This window comes from Arvicanthis niloticus, chromosome 4, assembly GCF_011762505.2.
Source record: "Arvicanthis niloticus isolate mArvNil1 chromosome 4, mArvNil1.pat.X, whole genome shotgun sequence".
NCBI classification, from domain to species: Eukaryota; Metazoa; Chordata; class Mammalia; order Rodentia; family Muridae; genus Arvicanthis; species Arvicanthis niloticus.
The window spans coordinates 98,206,120-98,220,986 of record NC_047661.1 but is presented as its reverse complement, the minus strand read 5'-3'; the positions used below and the strand labels follow the sequence as shown (position 1 = coordinate 98,220,986).

General features: G+C 36.6%; 1 long non-coding RNA gene across 50 annotated transcripts in view; it reads left to right on the top strand.

The window, feature by feature from the left end:
- The window catches only part of LOC143442118 (uncharacterized), a 103,307-nt gene that overhangs the window by 24,326 nt on the left and 64,114 nt on the right, over window positions 1-14,867 (top strand). For 14 of the 50 annotated variants that reach the window (XR_013110079.1, XR_013110082.1, XR_013110078.1 and 11 more), the window contains exon 4: window positions 2,909-3,105. The exons of 30 other annotated variants lie outside the window; for them this stretch is intronic. This is a non-coding gene — a long non-coding RNA (uncharacterized LOC143442118). 6 more of the 50 variants (XR_013110052.1, XR_013110051.1, XR_013110095.1 and 3 more) reach the window with 5 other exon arrangements.

The window sequence follows — 14,867 nt, the reverse complement described above, 5'->3', positions numbered from 1 at the left end:
ATAAACACAAATAGTCAAAGAATACACAAGGCATTAAACCAGGTTATGTGAAAACTCCCGTGATCACTGTTTCTAAAGGCTTATCAGGATGCCCAAAGTATCTGAGCCTACTTCCCTATCCTAGCCCAAGGTCATTTTCATGTCTGAAGCTTACTTCCTTGTTCTAGCCTAAAATTTAGATTCCTGTCTGAAATAACTTCTTTGTTCTAGCCTAATATTTAGATTCCTGCCTGAGATTACTTCTTTGTTGTAGCCTACAATTTAGATTCCTACCTGGAATTACTTCTTTGATCTAGTCTAATGTCAGATTCCTGCTTGGAGCCTACTTCCTTGTCCTTGGCCAATGTCCTATTCCTGCCAAGCAGCCCATTTCCTTGTCTTTGGTCCATGTCAGCTTCTTGCCAAGTAGCTCCAAAGGTTCTCCACCTCTCCCCCCTTTTTTATTTCATTAACAAGACGGAGCCTGTCTTAGATCATTCTGACAAGAATGCCTTCCTTACCCATCATGAAATATGCATTATCAAAGGCAATGCACTTCTGTCTTAGGTTGGTAAGGCTCTATGCAGAATCTTACTCATTCTTGGCTTGCCAGCCTGTTAATTTAATAACTCTGTCTGGGGGTCCATTTTCAGGTTTAAGTCATGTACTTTGGCTGCCAACATGTTGATGTTGTTAAAGATAAGCTTTAACACAATGGGCAGGAATAAAAGTATTTCCAGGACAGGAAGGGCTAGCTTGATCAAGCTATATATGCCATTCCTGAGGTTTGACCAAAATGGAAATACTGAGCTCAGGCCATGGATAATTATATTGGCATTATCTGCAGCATCAAAGGTCAACAGAGCAACATTCTTTAAATTCATAATCTCACTATGCAAAGTTAACACACCCAGAGAGGTGTTAGGATTATGCCAAATATCCTACAGGTGTCTTTAAACTTTTTTTAATTATATTGACAACACTGCAACAATTAAACGGCATGCTTCATTCTCTATTTTCTTGTGTGTGTGTGTGTCAGAAGTCAATCTTGGCTATTGCTCTTTTTCAGTTCAGATGGTGTTTTTATTTGCCTCTTTATTTATTTATCTGCATTTTGTTTTGAGACAGAGTCCCTCACTGAGAACCAGGAGGTTTGTCTGGTTGTGCAGGCCATCAGGGATCCACTAATCTCCAACTCTGTAGCCTCGGAATTATAAATGAGTGCTCCCATATTTGCATTTTTATATGGGTCTAGGACTTGAACTCAGGTTCTTCTATGTGCAAGGCAAACACTTTATAAACTAACTCATGGTCCCAGTCCTCTCCTTGTTTTGTGATAAAACACTGGTGAATGATACAAAGCTCAGCCAGGATTTTAGGGCAAGAGTATTAAGGAAGCATCTCTGTGAGGTCATACTGTTATTCAGGAACACAGTCAGAACTGGAGACTGTAATGTTAAGCTAGAGAAGCCAGGCTCAGAAATACACAGATCAAATGTTTTCTCTTACAGATGGAAAATAAAAGACAATGAAATGAAAGTAGAAAGAGGCTCTTTAGGAAGAGGACCCGGACAGTAGGAGGGGGAGGGAACAAAGCTAAGGTAGTAGAATTTAAACATGAGCATCTCATGTTGATACATGTATGAAATTGCCTTGATGAAAGAAGATATTCTGAACAATTAACATACAGTCACAGAAATGCAAACTTTAAAACAATAAATAGCTGTAGGATTTCTGTCAGCTGCTCTGGCAAGTGTGAAAATCAAGATGGGAGTGGAGGGCGCTGGAGTCCACTGAGAGCACACTAGTGGATTTTTCTCATCACTGGGCTGTAAATCTCTTGGCAAAGGGGAGAGCCTTTCCTTGTTTCTTATCCCAGGAGTGCTGATTCTTCGAAAGCCATGTCTTAATTCAGTTCACAGGGCTTCATCACCAATCTGGTTTGGAAGCCATGAAAAGGATTCTGTCTGCAGAGAATTGACCAGAGTTAACGTGAAATTCTCAGCTCCATGGAGAAAACTAGCACCTCTGCTAACCCATAACACCACCCTCTGACCATTGTAACTTCATGGAAAAAATAATATGGCAATGCTTGTGTGGTACCGAGAGCAACACTGAAGAAGTTAATGATGAGCCGGGACATGAAGGGTTCTTCAAAATCAGGGATGAAAATGCTTTAACATGCAACTTCCTGTCACTGAACTCTAGAAGCCTGAGTTCATCCCCTTAAAAGCCATTAGGGACAATATTATTGTGTTGAAGTGATATTTTTCAGAAATCCTTCCTTGTGACCTAGACAGATATAACTTGTAATCTGAATGGTAATGGAACTAAATGCTTAAGACTGTGGTGCTTTTGGCTTGGTTTAATGGCAGTGTGTCCAAAGAAAAATTGTTTGGTGCTTTCATGTGGGGATAACTTTTGTCTCTCATTTCTCCAGTGTCTGAGTGATAAGGTATGGCTGCTTTTTTTTGAGGTGGAAAGTCACCCAAATCATGTTGTTGTTTTCTTTCTCTCTCTTTCTACCTAAACCTAAAGAAGTAAGAGGTAGTCCAGATTCTGTCCAGGATGCTGGGCATAGTCCGGTTCTACTCTAGCTACCATTCATCCATCCATCCATGGATTGATTCATCCTTTCATCTATGTATCTTTCCATTTACGTATTTATGTCTATCTGTCTGTCTGTCTATCTATCTATCTATTTATCTATCATCTATCTTCATCATCATCTATTACTCTGTTTTTATTTCTTTCTCTCTATGTTTCTGTCTGTCTCTGTCTCTTTCTTTCTCTAATTGTAGTAAAACTCTTCTCCACAGAACAAAATACTTTGAATAAGGTGAACACTATTTGCTGTTCATGTGTTTTTATAGGGTATCACAAAGACTCTATAAAGCAGAAACTATTACCATTATCTCTGTTTGGACAGGAGTAATCAGAGTAAAGCAGGTGGAGTCACTGGTCCAATTTGCACATTGGGATGACTGAATTTGCATGATCTGATGGTCATGAGACAATGCTGACTTTTAAAGTGAGGCAGTATATTCACATCAGGACCTATTCAAACAACGAAGACTACAGTGTAAACACAGTGGACTAGAGTACATGCAGGGGAAAACAACAGAGGTATGTACCCACTCATGTCATTTGAATTCATGTCATTTGGTGAATGATGCATCAGAGTTTTTTTTTCCCCCCCTCCGGGAAGACACAATGGGTGCAGACACACAAGAGCACACATACACACTTACTCAGTCCAGAAAGAGAACTAGAGACATTGAAGTTCAAGTTCATGGAAACAATTATTGCATACCTTTATATATCATGAGATTGACACTTATTCTATTTAATTGTTAAAAAATAAAAAGGAGTCAAAACTGTTTTGAGACACTGTTTATGTTTAAATACATTTTAACCCAACTGAAAATACTTTCAGAATTATTAGTGAAGAACCAAAACAATTATATAAACTAATTTGTTTAGTTCTTTTGTGACAAAAATACTTACATAATTTAAATTTATTCTTTGAAAATTGAATTCATATATGCAATGTATCTTGATTACATCATTCCATATCTTTCTACCTCCAACTCACCCTAAATACTTCATAGCTAGTTTCCCTCCTAATTTCCTGTCATATTTTTTTTTTTTAAATAATCCACGGAGTTTAATTAGTGATGTTTGTGTGTGCACAGAATTGTAGGGTCATCCACTGGAGAATGGGCAACATATAGCAACAATTGGTTACTGCCCCAAAGAAAACAATTCTCTCCCACCAGCCATTAAGTGTTAATGGAGCGTCAGCTAAGGGCGAGATCTTGGGAACTCCCCCTAATTCATGATGGAATTCTTAGCTGGCTTAGTCTTATTCAATTCTTGTGCATGTAACCTCTGCTGCTATGAATTCTCTGTCTTAATTTCCTCACTTACTAACTTCTGTGATAGGATATATAATTATCTATTTCTAATTATAGATATTCTGTATATAAAAAGATTATAACCTGGTCCTGGAAACTTTGCTAGTATATGGAGTTTCCAGCTTTCAATTATTTTCATATTTTTTAAACCTTTGGAACAATACTGTAAGTCAGGTACAACAGCTAACTATCAACTATTCCTCTTTAAAAATGATTATAAATCTTTATTATTACATGATATGTACACCCTTTACCACATTCTTCTTTACATTATCAATGTGAATTTGCAAAGAACAAAACCTATATCTAGGCATTTGTTTTGTAGCCTTTCCAGAGTTAGAAGTTTGCCTGTGATCCCATGCTCCTTACCACTGTCTTCCTGATTGAGATGCCTAGGAATGAGTAGGAAGTACACAAAATAGTCTCATATCCCTGGGAAAGGGTAAGTCAGTTAATTCTCGAGGACATCACTTAAGCCAGAGAGTTTATTGTAAAGGGTGAGTTCTTTATCCCAATAATGACAGAAGTTGGGTAAAAGCCAATAGAAAGCTTAGCTCATTGTTGCATTTTTAAAATACAGATAAAGCACAGAATGATGTGAAAAACTCATTCTACAGAAACTTGCACATAGGCCAGAGAAGAGAATTCTGAGCACATAAAAGCTGTAGATATGACTTTACCAGAGTGGGCATGACTTATGCAAAGGCTGGAAATTCTTTGGAGGTCCTTCATGGGGAACAAATGAGTAAGGAGACTTCCCTTGTGTACTGGCTTTCAAAAGACGGGCAAACAAGCATCCAGTTATGCCCAGTGAAGACTGACACACCCCAAACACAGATAGCAAGAATTTATGACTTGACAATAAATGAAACCACCCATCCATCACACATGTTCTTTGGTGAATTGATGGCAAAACAGTACTTGTTATACAGATATGAGAGATGATATTTGTCACCAGCTTGAGTAGATTAGAATCATAAAGAAAACATGCCTTTGAATTTGTCTATAAGGAGTTATAGGTTTACCTAAGGATGGAAGTCCCAGCCTGAATGTGGGTGGCACCACCCAGTGAGCTGTACCATTGCATGAGTATCCACATCCACATCTCTTTGCTTCATAAGTGAAGATGTAATGTGATCAGTCACATCGCATAGCACTGCTGAGCCTTCTCTACTCTGATGGACTGTATCCCCTCCAACCTCAAGCCAAAATAAACCCTCTATGTTGAAGTTGCCTTTGTCAGTCATTTTGTTACAGCAAGGGTGATGTTGTAACTGCTGCATATTACTCAAAACGTGGTAAGTTGAAATGTTTAAAAGTGCTAGTCTACCATTAAGTATCTTATGCTATACTGTAAATTCCATAGAATCATCACATTACTTGCTTAACTTTAAAAATGACAGCAACTTCTGTAGACAGCAGCGACACAACCAGATATGACTTGGTTGCAGCAAATTGAGTGTGTGTGTGTGTGTGTGTGTGTGTGTGTGTGTGTGTGTAATAATCAGTTAGCAGCTTTCTCCTCACGTTTGGTGGTCATCACGTTTTCTTTCTCCAAGGAATGCACAGATCTCTTGCTGCGTTCACACAACGTTTTCAGCATATGAAAAATTTAAACTTCCCTGTTCTTACATCCAAACTTCCCTGATACAACAGGTAGCTGACACTTTCTTAATTTGTACCACTCCCATCCCCAACATGGGACCTTTACACCATTCTGATAAACGACTCATTTTATTGGGCTCAAGAAAGAAGCTAATTGAGAAGTATACTTTTTTTCTTCCCTTCTAAACATACACCTAATTTTGCTGGTTTTCAAAGATGGTTTTCGATCAATCCCAACTAAGTAGGAACATGGTTTTGAAAGTTTGCCGCCTTTCACCAGCTGTCTTAAAATGACGTTCTGCTATTTCTGTAGGTAGGTCACCTGTTAATTCATTTTACTTTTAGATGCATAAAAATTATGCATGAGCAAGTCCTCTAGGTTTTAGATAATGTAACGTAACAACTGGAAGGTGGTGCATTCTAAAGCAATAATGAAAAGGCTTTCTCTTCAATCAAGCTCTTCCACCATCCACAACGCTGCTAGAAGGCAGCTCTAAACTGGAAACTATTCAAGTAAGCCAATGGTCCTATTTGGACCTCAACTGTTTTCCCAGGGAGTACAGTCTTCTAAGCAGTGTTTTTAAAATATCTAGTCTATCACCAACCTTGCACTAGATAACTGAAATATATTTGGGCCACTTAAAACCCAGCTGGGAAGTCTACTGAATAATTCAAAGAAGTACGTAACCAAATACTTGGTGAGTGACACAGGAATCATGGATTTTCCTTGAGCTTAGTGATTTTGCATTCCCTTCTACCCCCAGGAGGAGGGAAGAAAGTAAAGCAAGAGCCAAGAAAATCTTTCCAGTGTCACACCTAATTAGAGGTGGCTAGAGAACCAGGTGCCATTGATTCTAACACTTTGTAAAACGTTTCTCAAGTGCAAACAGAAGAAACACAAGTCTTGTTCTAGTTAGCAGGATGTGTGTGTGTGTGTGTGTGTGTGTGTGTGTTTAGAGAGAGAGAGAGAGAGCATTCCAAATTTTTGTATTGAATATTCCAGACGAGAAGTGGTATATCATTCACAAGTACTTTCTAAATTTCCATGACTACATGACTACATGACTACATGACTCAAAGCATTGGTAATTAATGCATTCACCATATATTGGGCTTATGGTTACTGTGATATCAGTAGCACTTGAAGGCATGCTTCTGTTCCTGAATATGGAAGAAAATGATCATGAAATCAGGGCTGTTGTCAAATGTTTTCATTGTCATCTTAAAAACTTAGTTCTGTGTGTCTATTGCTCCAAGCTTTGGTAAGAGTGATCTTTTATTATTTTTGTAGTGAGAACATCTGTCCTCCTTTATTTTTGTCTTATTTCTTCATGATATGTTCAACTTGAGAACAACCAGAGAGTTTGCTGATGATAGTTAGATGCTACCTGGTGTTTGGCTTGGAACGTTCAATGGGAATATAAGCTCCAAGTTATTTTAGTGTAAAATGGTCTCTATTGAAAATGTTGACACCCACATATCCAGTCATATTGATGCATGCTTGCTATGTTGTTATATGTCTAATTTAACAGCTGCCAATAAAGAAACACTTGAATATATGTTATCTCTCATTTTGCAAATAAGTTTGTGGTAAAACAGTAATATTTACCTTAAATGTTTTTATTGTATTTACTTGTCTTCATGTGTGTATGTGTCTGGGTGCAATCATGATGCTTTGTGTGCTGAAGACATCAGAGGATATCTTACTGCAGTAAGTTCTTTCTTCTTACTATGTGGGTCCCAGAGATTAATCTCAGGTTGACAGTCTTGACAGCAACTGCCTTTACCCAAGGAGCCACCTCATCCATTCTGATAAGTTTAAATTGAACCATAACTGCCAGATTGGGATTCATTTAGCATAATACATAAACATTTGAATTTATTATTGTCTATTTTGTCAAATTGTATTTAAAGATCCTCTGTATAAAGTCTTTTACTTCCAGTTTTATTCTGTGCTATGAATAATATCTGAAGTATAAATTTGGTTATATTCACAAGCATTATATCTGTGTCTACTTTATATTGTTCATAGGAAGTTTCCATGAGAATCTTCTCACGTAACATTTTGTAGACTAACGACTTCATTTAAATGGATCCAGAAATAGTTTCTTATGAACTAGCTAATATATAAATATATACTTGCCCTTAACTATTTCAGCTTTTCCTCAAATAGTATACACATGTGTAGTTCTTAAAGTCCTTGAGGATAATTTAAAAATGAAGACACAGAAGAACACTTGGAAGATACCTAATCTTTCATGGTGATGGCAAGCCATTGTCACTGATACTCTTCATACAGCCCAAATGGACCCTCAACAGGAATCATTTGCATTTGACTTATTTAATTATGTGCATGTGTGTGTTTGCATGAGGATATATGCATGCGATTACAGGTGCATGGAGAGGCCAGAGTAAGTGGGTCATCCTGGAGCTGGAGTTATAGGTAGCTGTGTTGGGTGATGTGGATGCTGGGAAGAGAGTTCTGGTCTTGTACTAGAACAGTGAAAGTTCTTAGCTGCAGGGCCATCTCTCCAACCCCAGAGAAATGTTAGAGAAATTATTCTATGCCTTTTCATTCTTTCAGCTTCTAAGTATGAGTTGATGTTTGCTTCTTATCACACTGTTTTAATTCTTTGAATATTTGCTTTGTTTTTGCCACTGTGTTGTCCTTTGAAGCTGTTCCCCAGTTTAATGCCTTGGTTGTGCACATGCATCTTCTAAAGCCAGAATGAGATACTCTGATCAGTCTTATCTCTCATTTCTATGTCTTCCTCATAAGAGACAAAAATATAGTCATGCCAGATACTGGGAGTGATAAACAACTTTTTTTAAAGCATTTGACATTTGGAGCAAGTGAGTTCTATGTGAAGTTCACTCCTGGGTTCCCTGAAGGTCTTGAGTTTATGACATTTTTACTTTGTCTATGATCTATAGTTTGGATCCAAAATGTCTACAAACTATGCTGAAGACTTGATCTCCAGCTAGTGGTAGTGGTGAGCAGCTACAGAAGTTTAAGAAGTAAGGCCTACTAGGAAGAAGTTAAGTAGTAAGGCCTACTAGGAAGAAGTTAAGTCACCTTTTCAGAGGACACTGAGACTCTCTCTGCTCCATGTCTCTCATTTTGCTTCTTGACTGTCATGGGATAGCTACACCTCTTGTGTCATGAGGCCTTGTCATGATGTTCTGCATTTCCACTGCCCAAAGAGCAATAAATCAAGCAAGAATGGATGACAACTCTGAAGCCATGAGCTCAAACCTGCTTTCACCTTGATGGTTGTGGTGAAGAAAAGAATGGGGGGGGGCATTCACATAAGTGGCATGAATCACAAAGTAACTGAAAAGTAACAGGTAGAGACGTTTTGTAAATATTCTGTTCTTAATGCTAAGTGGAGAAAAATGTTTTATAAATCATTGTGATGATATCTGTGATAGTAGCTTATTCAATTGACCAAGGACCTGAGCCAAGCTAAAGAGAAATGTCTAATTAAAGAACTTCCTCATGGCCTCCACATCTGGTTTCTTCTATGTCGTTCTATGCCATGAAAGTTCTGTCAGCAATTCAGATTCTGTTAAATTGTATGTCAAGGACCAAGGGTTGATAAAACTGAAATTTTCAACTTCCTACATTAAGTGTATTTTATTCTGAGAATCACATAAAAGTCAAATCAAAATATTTCTGTTTAGAGACAACCACTAAAATTCAGTGGGCCAGTTGTCAGTTGGAAAGGAAACTAGCATTCTAGAAACTTTCAAATGCAGGAAAGTACAGAAGTTGTTTTCTACAAAGCTAAACACTGGAGTCATCTAACTTCTCTGTAGACACCAGCACTAAGCATCTTGTCTGTTGGCCTGCTGCTGTTGGCTTCAGAGTCTCTCATTGACAGACACTTGTGGGGCTCACCCTCAACCCCTTCAATTCTCATTGTGTTTGTTGTCTTGCATGAAGAACACCGTGTAGCATCTCCTTTTTTCCCTGTGATGCTTTCTAACCTAAAATTGGACTTTTCTCCCTCAGATAAGTGCAAACACAGGAAACTTCAAGTGTTCCTCTTCTGCCACTGTGATTCGTGGAAGTTTTTCCACCTCATCATGCATCTCTCTTTAGCTTTTGAGAATAAAAGCAGGCAGTGAGGTTTAACCTTAAACTCAAGAACCTCCGGCTTAATGTTTAGACATTTGTAACACTTGCACTAGTACAACAATGTGTAGGAACATTTCCCCATGCTTCATGTGCTATAGTTAGCCTTCTATGTTACCTTCTACTGAAATCAACACAAGCTGCTGGGAATTCTTTGTTTTTAGTTATGGTTGCTTTGCTCCCCAGTTACGTTATCCTCAGATTTCAGTCTATCAGTACTAACAATTATTTTCTTTCTTAATTCATTTCCAGCATGATAGACTAACCTTGCTTATTACTTTCCTGTGCAATGGAAGGTGTTGAATAAATGTGGACTTATCAAAACAAAGAAAAACTATAGCTGTATGATAATTATCAGTGACCTATGGACATAGCACATATACATTATTATTTTAAAAACAAAATCAATTGGCATAAAGTTAATCCGGCCTATTAATTTAAAATAACATGACATTTCTTGAAATCAGTGTTGTTCTATATTACATGTTTTCAGCAGACTCACTTGACTATTCAAGTGACCTCTCCTATTTTCTTTTTGTTCTCATTAAACTTTGCCCCTGTTGAATAAATAAAGTGGTAATTTGTAAGTGCCAGTCATAATGTGTCTTTAGCATTGAAGTTTGGTGGTATATTCTTACATATGTGTGTGTGTATATATATATATATATATATATATATATATATATATGTAATTATTTAAAAAGAGGCCGCCGGAGAAGCCAACTGTCTAGGCTGCAGAGGCTCTGACTAGCTCAACCATGTGGCCAGAGGCCACATGTGCGCAGCAGATGAGATTCTAAAGCTTAGATTATCCAAAGGCTTTATATATTTGGTAATGATCAATAACAAGATGCCCATACAATCAGAAGTGTAACCCAATACCCAACCTAGATATACCAACTACCTTTGACTGCCAGGGACATGTGAACTTCCTTCCACCTCCATTCCCCTTTCTCTCTCTTGTCTGATCTCTCTCCCTCTCCTAGCTCCTCCTCTTCCTTTTCTTCTTCCTCCTCTTCCTCTCCTTACTCCTCCCACCTTAGCTTCCCTACACACACACACACACACACACACACACACACACACACACACACATATACACACACATACATGCAATGTATATATACATAAATGCACATATGTATATATACACAAATATATGTGTATATATGCAGTATATATACATATATGCATGTACATATACATACATATGCATACAGAGTGCATGTAATATATGTATACATATATACATATATGTTTATATGTGTGTTATATACATATATATCACAAATATGTACATTCATATGTATATATATACACATACACATGCATATATATCAAATTGAGAAAGAGAATACCTGAACCTGTAAAGTGAGTCACCAAACAAATGTTTTGTATTTTCTCTCTCTTTTTTTTTTTTTTTTTTTTTTTTTTTTTTGGTTTTTCGAGACAGGGTTTCTCTGTAAAGCCTGGGCTGTCCTGGAACTCACTCTGTAGACCAGGCTGGCCTCGAACTCAGAAATCTGCCTGCCTCTGCCTCCCAAGTGCTGGGATTAAAGGCGTCCGCCCGGCTATGTTTTGTATTCTCAAAGGCAAGTGATGATGGGTGATTTTTCTCTGGGAGATATTACCCTTAAATAATTCATATTACTTGCTTTTAGGGTAATAAAGTTCAGGTATAAAGTATTAGTTTTTGATGCTTCAAGATGTATTCTGAGTCATATTATGATATAAAATTTTGTCTTCAAGCATGTGAAAAAATTCATTCTAGTTTTAATATTAGTTTGAATCTAGAAATTTCTACAGTGTTTTTTACTTTTTAATAATTAAGCATAATTTCATTATAAGTAATAAAAGACATTCATCCTGATAATTTGTGTCACCGTCACCAAAGACATTACTTCTACAATATCTGCTTATACCATTATTCTGATTTAGTGACTGTTATCAGTTTCTTTTACGAATTTTTATAGTGTTCACATAATTAAATAACAACTCATTCAAAGGGCCTCTGGAAATCTCATTAATAATCTATAGTTTCCTACTCAATATAAAGTCTAAGTACAAATATATATTTATGCTATGCATATATATCATATTGTATATCATATTATGTTATACATTATGTTATATTATTTGTTATATATCATCATTATATATTACATATTGTATACCAGATGTTACATATTATATATTGCATGTTAATTACATACTGCATATTTCATATCATACCACATATCATAAAATATTACATTACACATCATATATTAATTTATAAATATTTGTTTTTCTTTATTCATCTTCAGAGAGAAACAAAATGGTTGGGTCTGATACTCCTGAATATTGTCTTCAAAATTTGCATATATGGCTCAAGAATATCCTTCCGCTCAATGTCCCCAAAATACAGCTGTCAATTATGTTTTCTACCAATTTACCAGTCATCACTTCTCAATTCAAACTACAAGTGTAAACATTTTATGAGTATTTATTTCTCAATTATGCCCTCAGATTTCTTGGGCCAGATTTTTCTTTTTCTGTTAAATGTCTCTTCAAATCCTCCCAAAACCAGAGGGTTGGAGTATGACTCAAACTGTTGCTTAATTCTTCTCCAAGGAGCATGATTAACCTCAGTATTGTGGTTGATCCAAATATGTTTTCTTCTGGAAACCAATTTCATTAAGAAAGTATTTCCTAAGCTCACTCTTTATATTTAAAACAACAGTTTGTACTCTCTATTTTAAAACCCATTGCTCACATGCATATGTGCAAATGTCTAGATTTACTATTCTCTGTGTAAGAAATTTTCAGAAGCTCAAGTTAGTTAAATTTGAGGATGGTAATATGTATGTCTTAAATTTGGAGACTTCTAAATTGTAGATTACAATTTTTTTTCAGTAGTCATATTTAATGACAATAGTTATGGCTGTTTTCCAGGTGGTCACTAGGAGCAACACAGAAGCCAAATGAGGAATCTTCAGGCCTCTGCACTGAGATCTTGCTTTGGTCACTGAGGAAGAGATTAGCTTAAACTAGTCATTTCCTGCTTCTTTTTAGTCAACTGTATTGAGACTTGATTTTAAAAATACTCTTTATTCTCATTTTATGTGCATAGTGCTCTGTTTGCATGAGTGTCTGTCCACCATGTGTGTATCTATTGCCAGCAAAAGCGAGAGATGGGTATCAGGTTCCCTGGGAACTGGAGTTACAGGTGGTTGTGAGCCACCACATGGGTGCTGAGAACTGAACTTCTCTCTTTTGTAAGAGCAGTGAATGTTCTTATCGGCTGAGTCATGAGAAATAACTCCTAAAAAAAGTAAAATATACTTTGCTAATTGCAAATTTTGATGAATGTTGACAAATAAACTCCAATGTGTACTTCTACTGTTACAATCAAGGAAATGATTACTTTTGCTACCTCAAAATATTCACTTGTAGCTCTACCCAGGCAATTCCTTTGGTCTTTTGGCTCAGGGACACAGGATACTCAGCCACATTTTAAATGTAAGCGATTCATCAGGCATAGAATTATACAATGTGTTCTTCTTGTATGTCTGGATTATTTTGGCCAATGATTTATACGTTGAGCACCGGGTTCTATCTCACTTTCTCCTTAGAGCTGTCCCAATGGATACAGTTTTCATTTACGTTACTTTTCTTAAGACAGCTGATACTGAACATTTTATGATATTGGCTCCTTTTCACCTTTTCTGTGATTTATCTGTTCGTATGTACATCTAATTTTCATCATGTTATTTCCTTTGTATTATAGAATTGTAACAATTCACTATATATTGGGGTGAAAGTTTATTTTTACATCTATGTGGCATGAATAGTTTCACTCACAGGTAGCACTTTTAGTATCTTAAGCAAGTTTTTTGAACTGTGATGATACCTAGGTGCTTCACTTCTATTCATAAGCTACTTTACCAAGACTTAAATAAAGGTAAAGGTAAAGACCCATAGACTCATAGGCCAGACTGGTAGATGTGAATATGATAGAAAATATAAAATAAGAGTTTATTAAAAGTCCATGTGGAACATATGCTTTCATACAAGTAGGTTTGGGGGAAATACCTTTTCTCATTAAATAGTGAATTGCTTGCATCTTACGGTTTGCCTCAGAAGATATGCAAAGAGTCTTCTCATGTAACACTTGAGGCTAAAATGTCATCTTACATATGATTACAGACTTAGAGCTTATCTAATGTCAGTGTAGATGCTGTCTTCCTTAAATAGCAAGGAGGAGTATAAATAAATGGGGTTTTTGAAAATAAGTTATCAAGCAGGAAAAACATTTCATTATGAAAGTAATCTACAAGCATTTAAGATGGCATCTATTTGAGTTGTTTATGTAATTCATCACAGAAAACAACAACATCATTCATCAGTAGCAACACATGTATCACTGGGGGACCTGGGGCATTTGTTCTCTCCTTCCTCGATAGTGGCTAAGAACTTGACTTAAATTTGTTCAATAAGTGAATGAACCTAAAAATCGATCTTAACAGTATTCAGAGAAACTCAGTATGTGTCAAATGTGTGTGCGCATATATATATATATACACACATATATATGTATATATATATTTAAGTATACATTTATGTTATATATCAAGTATATATGTATATGTTAATATATAATTATACATCATTATCTATACTATACTATACTATAATATTTTTATGAGACAGTTTAATCTAGTAAGGAAAATAAATTCTTCTGGGGCATAATGGACAACCCACAAAATAGGAGGTGGTAAGTCTTTGAAGAAGACTAAATGTGTTCCTGGGTCTTATTTGTTTTTATATGTTAGCTTTCTTGGGTTTCAAGAATATTTAATGAGTGACAAAACAAAACAAAACAAAAACTGGTTAAGAGATCTTGCAATATGAGTAAAGGCCCGAAACAGCAGGACTCCTGCTAAATGATGGCAGCCACGGTGATGAGACATAGTTGGGTGCTAGAAAGACAGGTGAAAGTCAGCAGTAGGTTTAATAGAGGATACGCAAAAAAGAGATAAGTCGGGGCTAGGCGTTGGAGGTTTGGCCTGAGTAACTAGAAAGTAGAAGCACTCTCCTATTTAGCAAGTAAGTACAAATTAGGTAAAATAGCAGGAATCTCAGTGTGGTGGTTTAAAAAAAATGGCCCTCATAGGCCCATCCAGAGTGGCACTATTAGGAGGTGTGGCCTTGTTGGAGGAAGTGGTCACTGGGCATAGGCTTCGAGG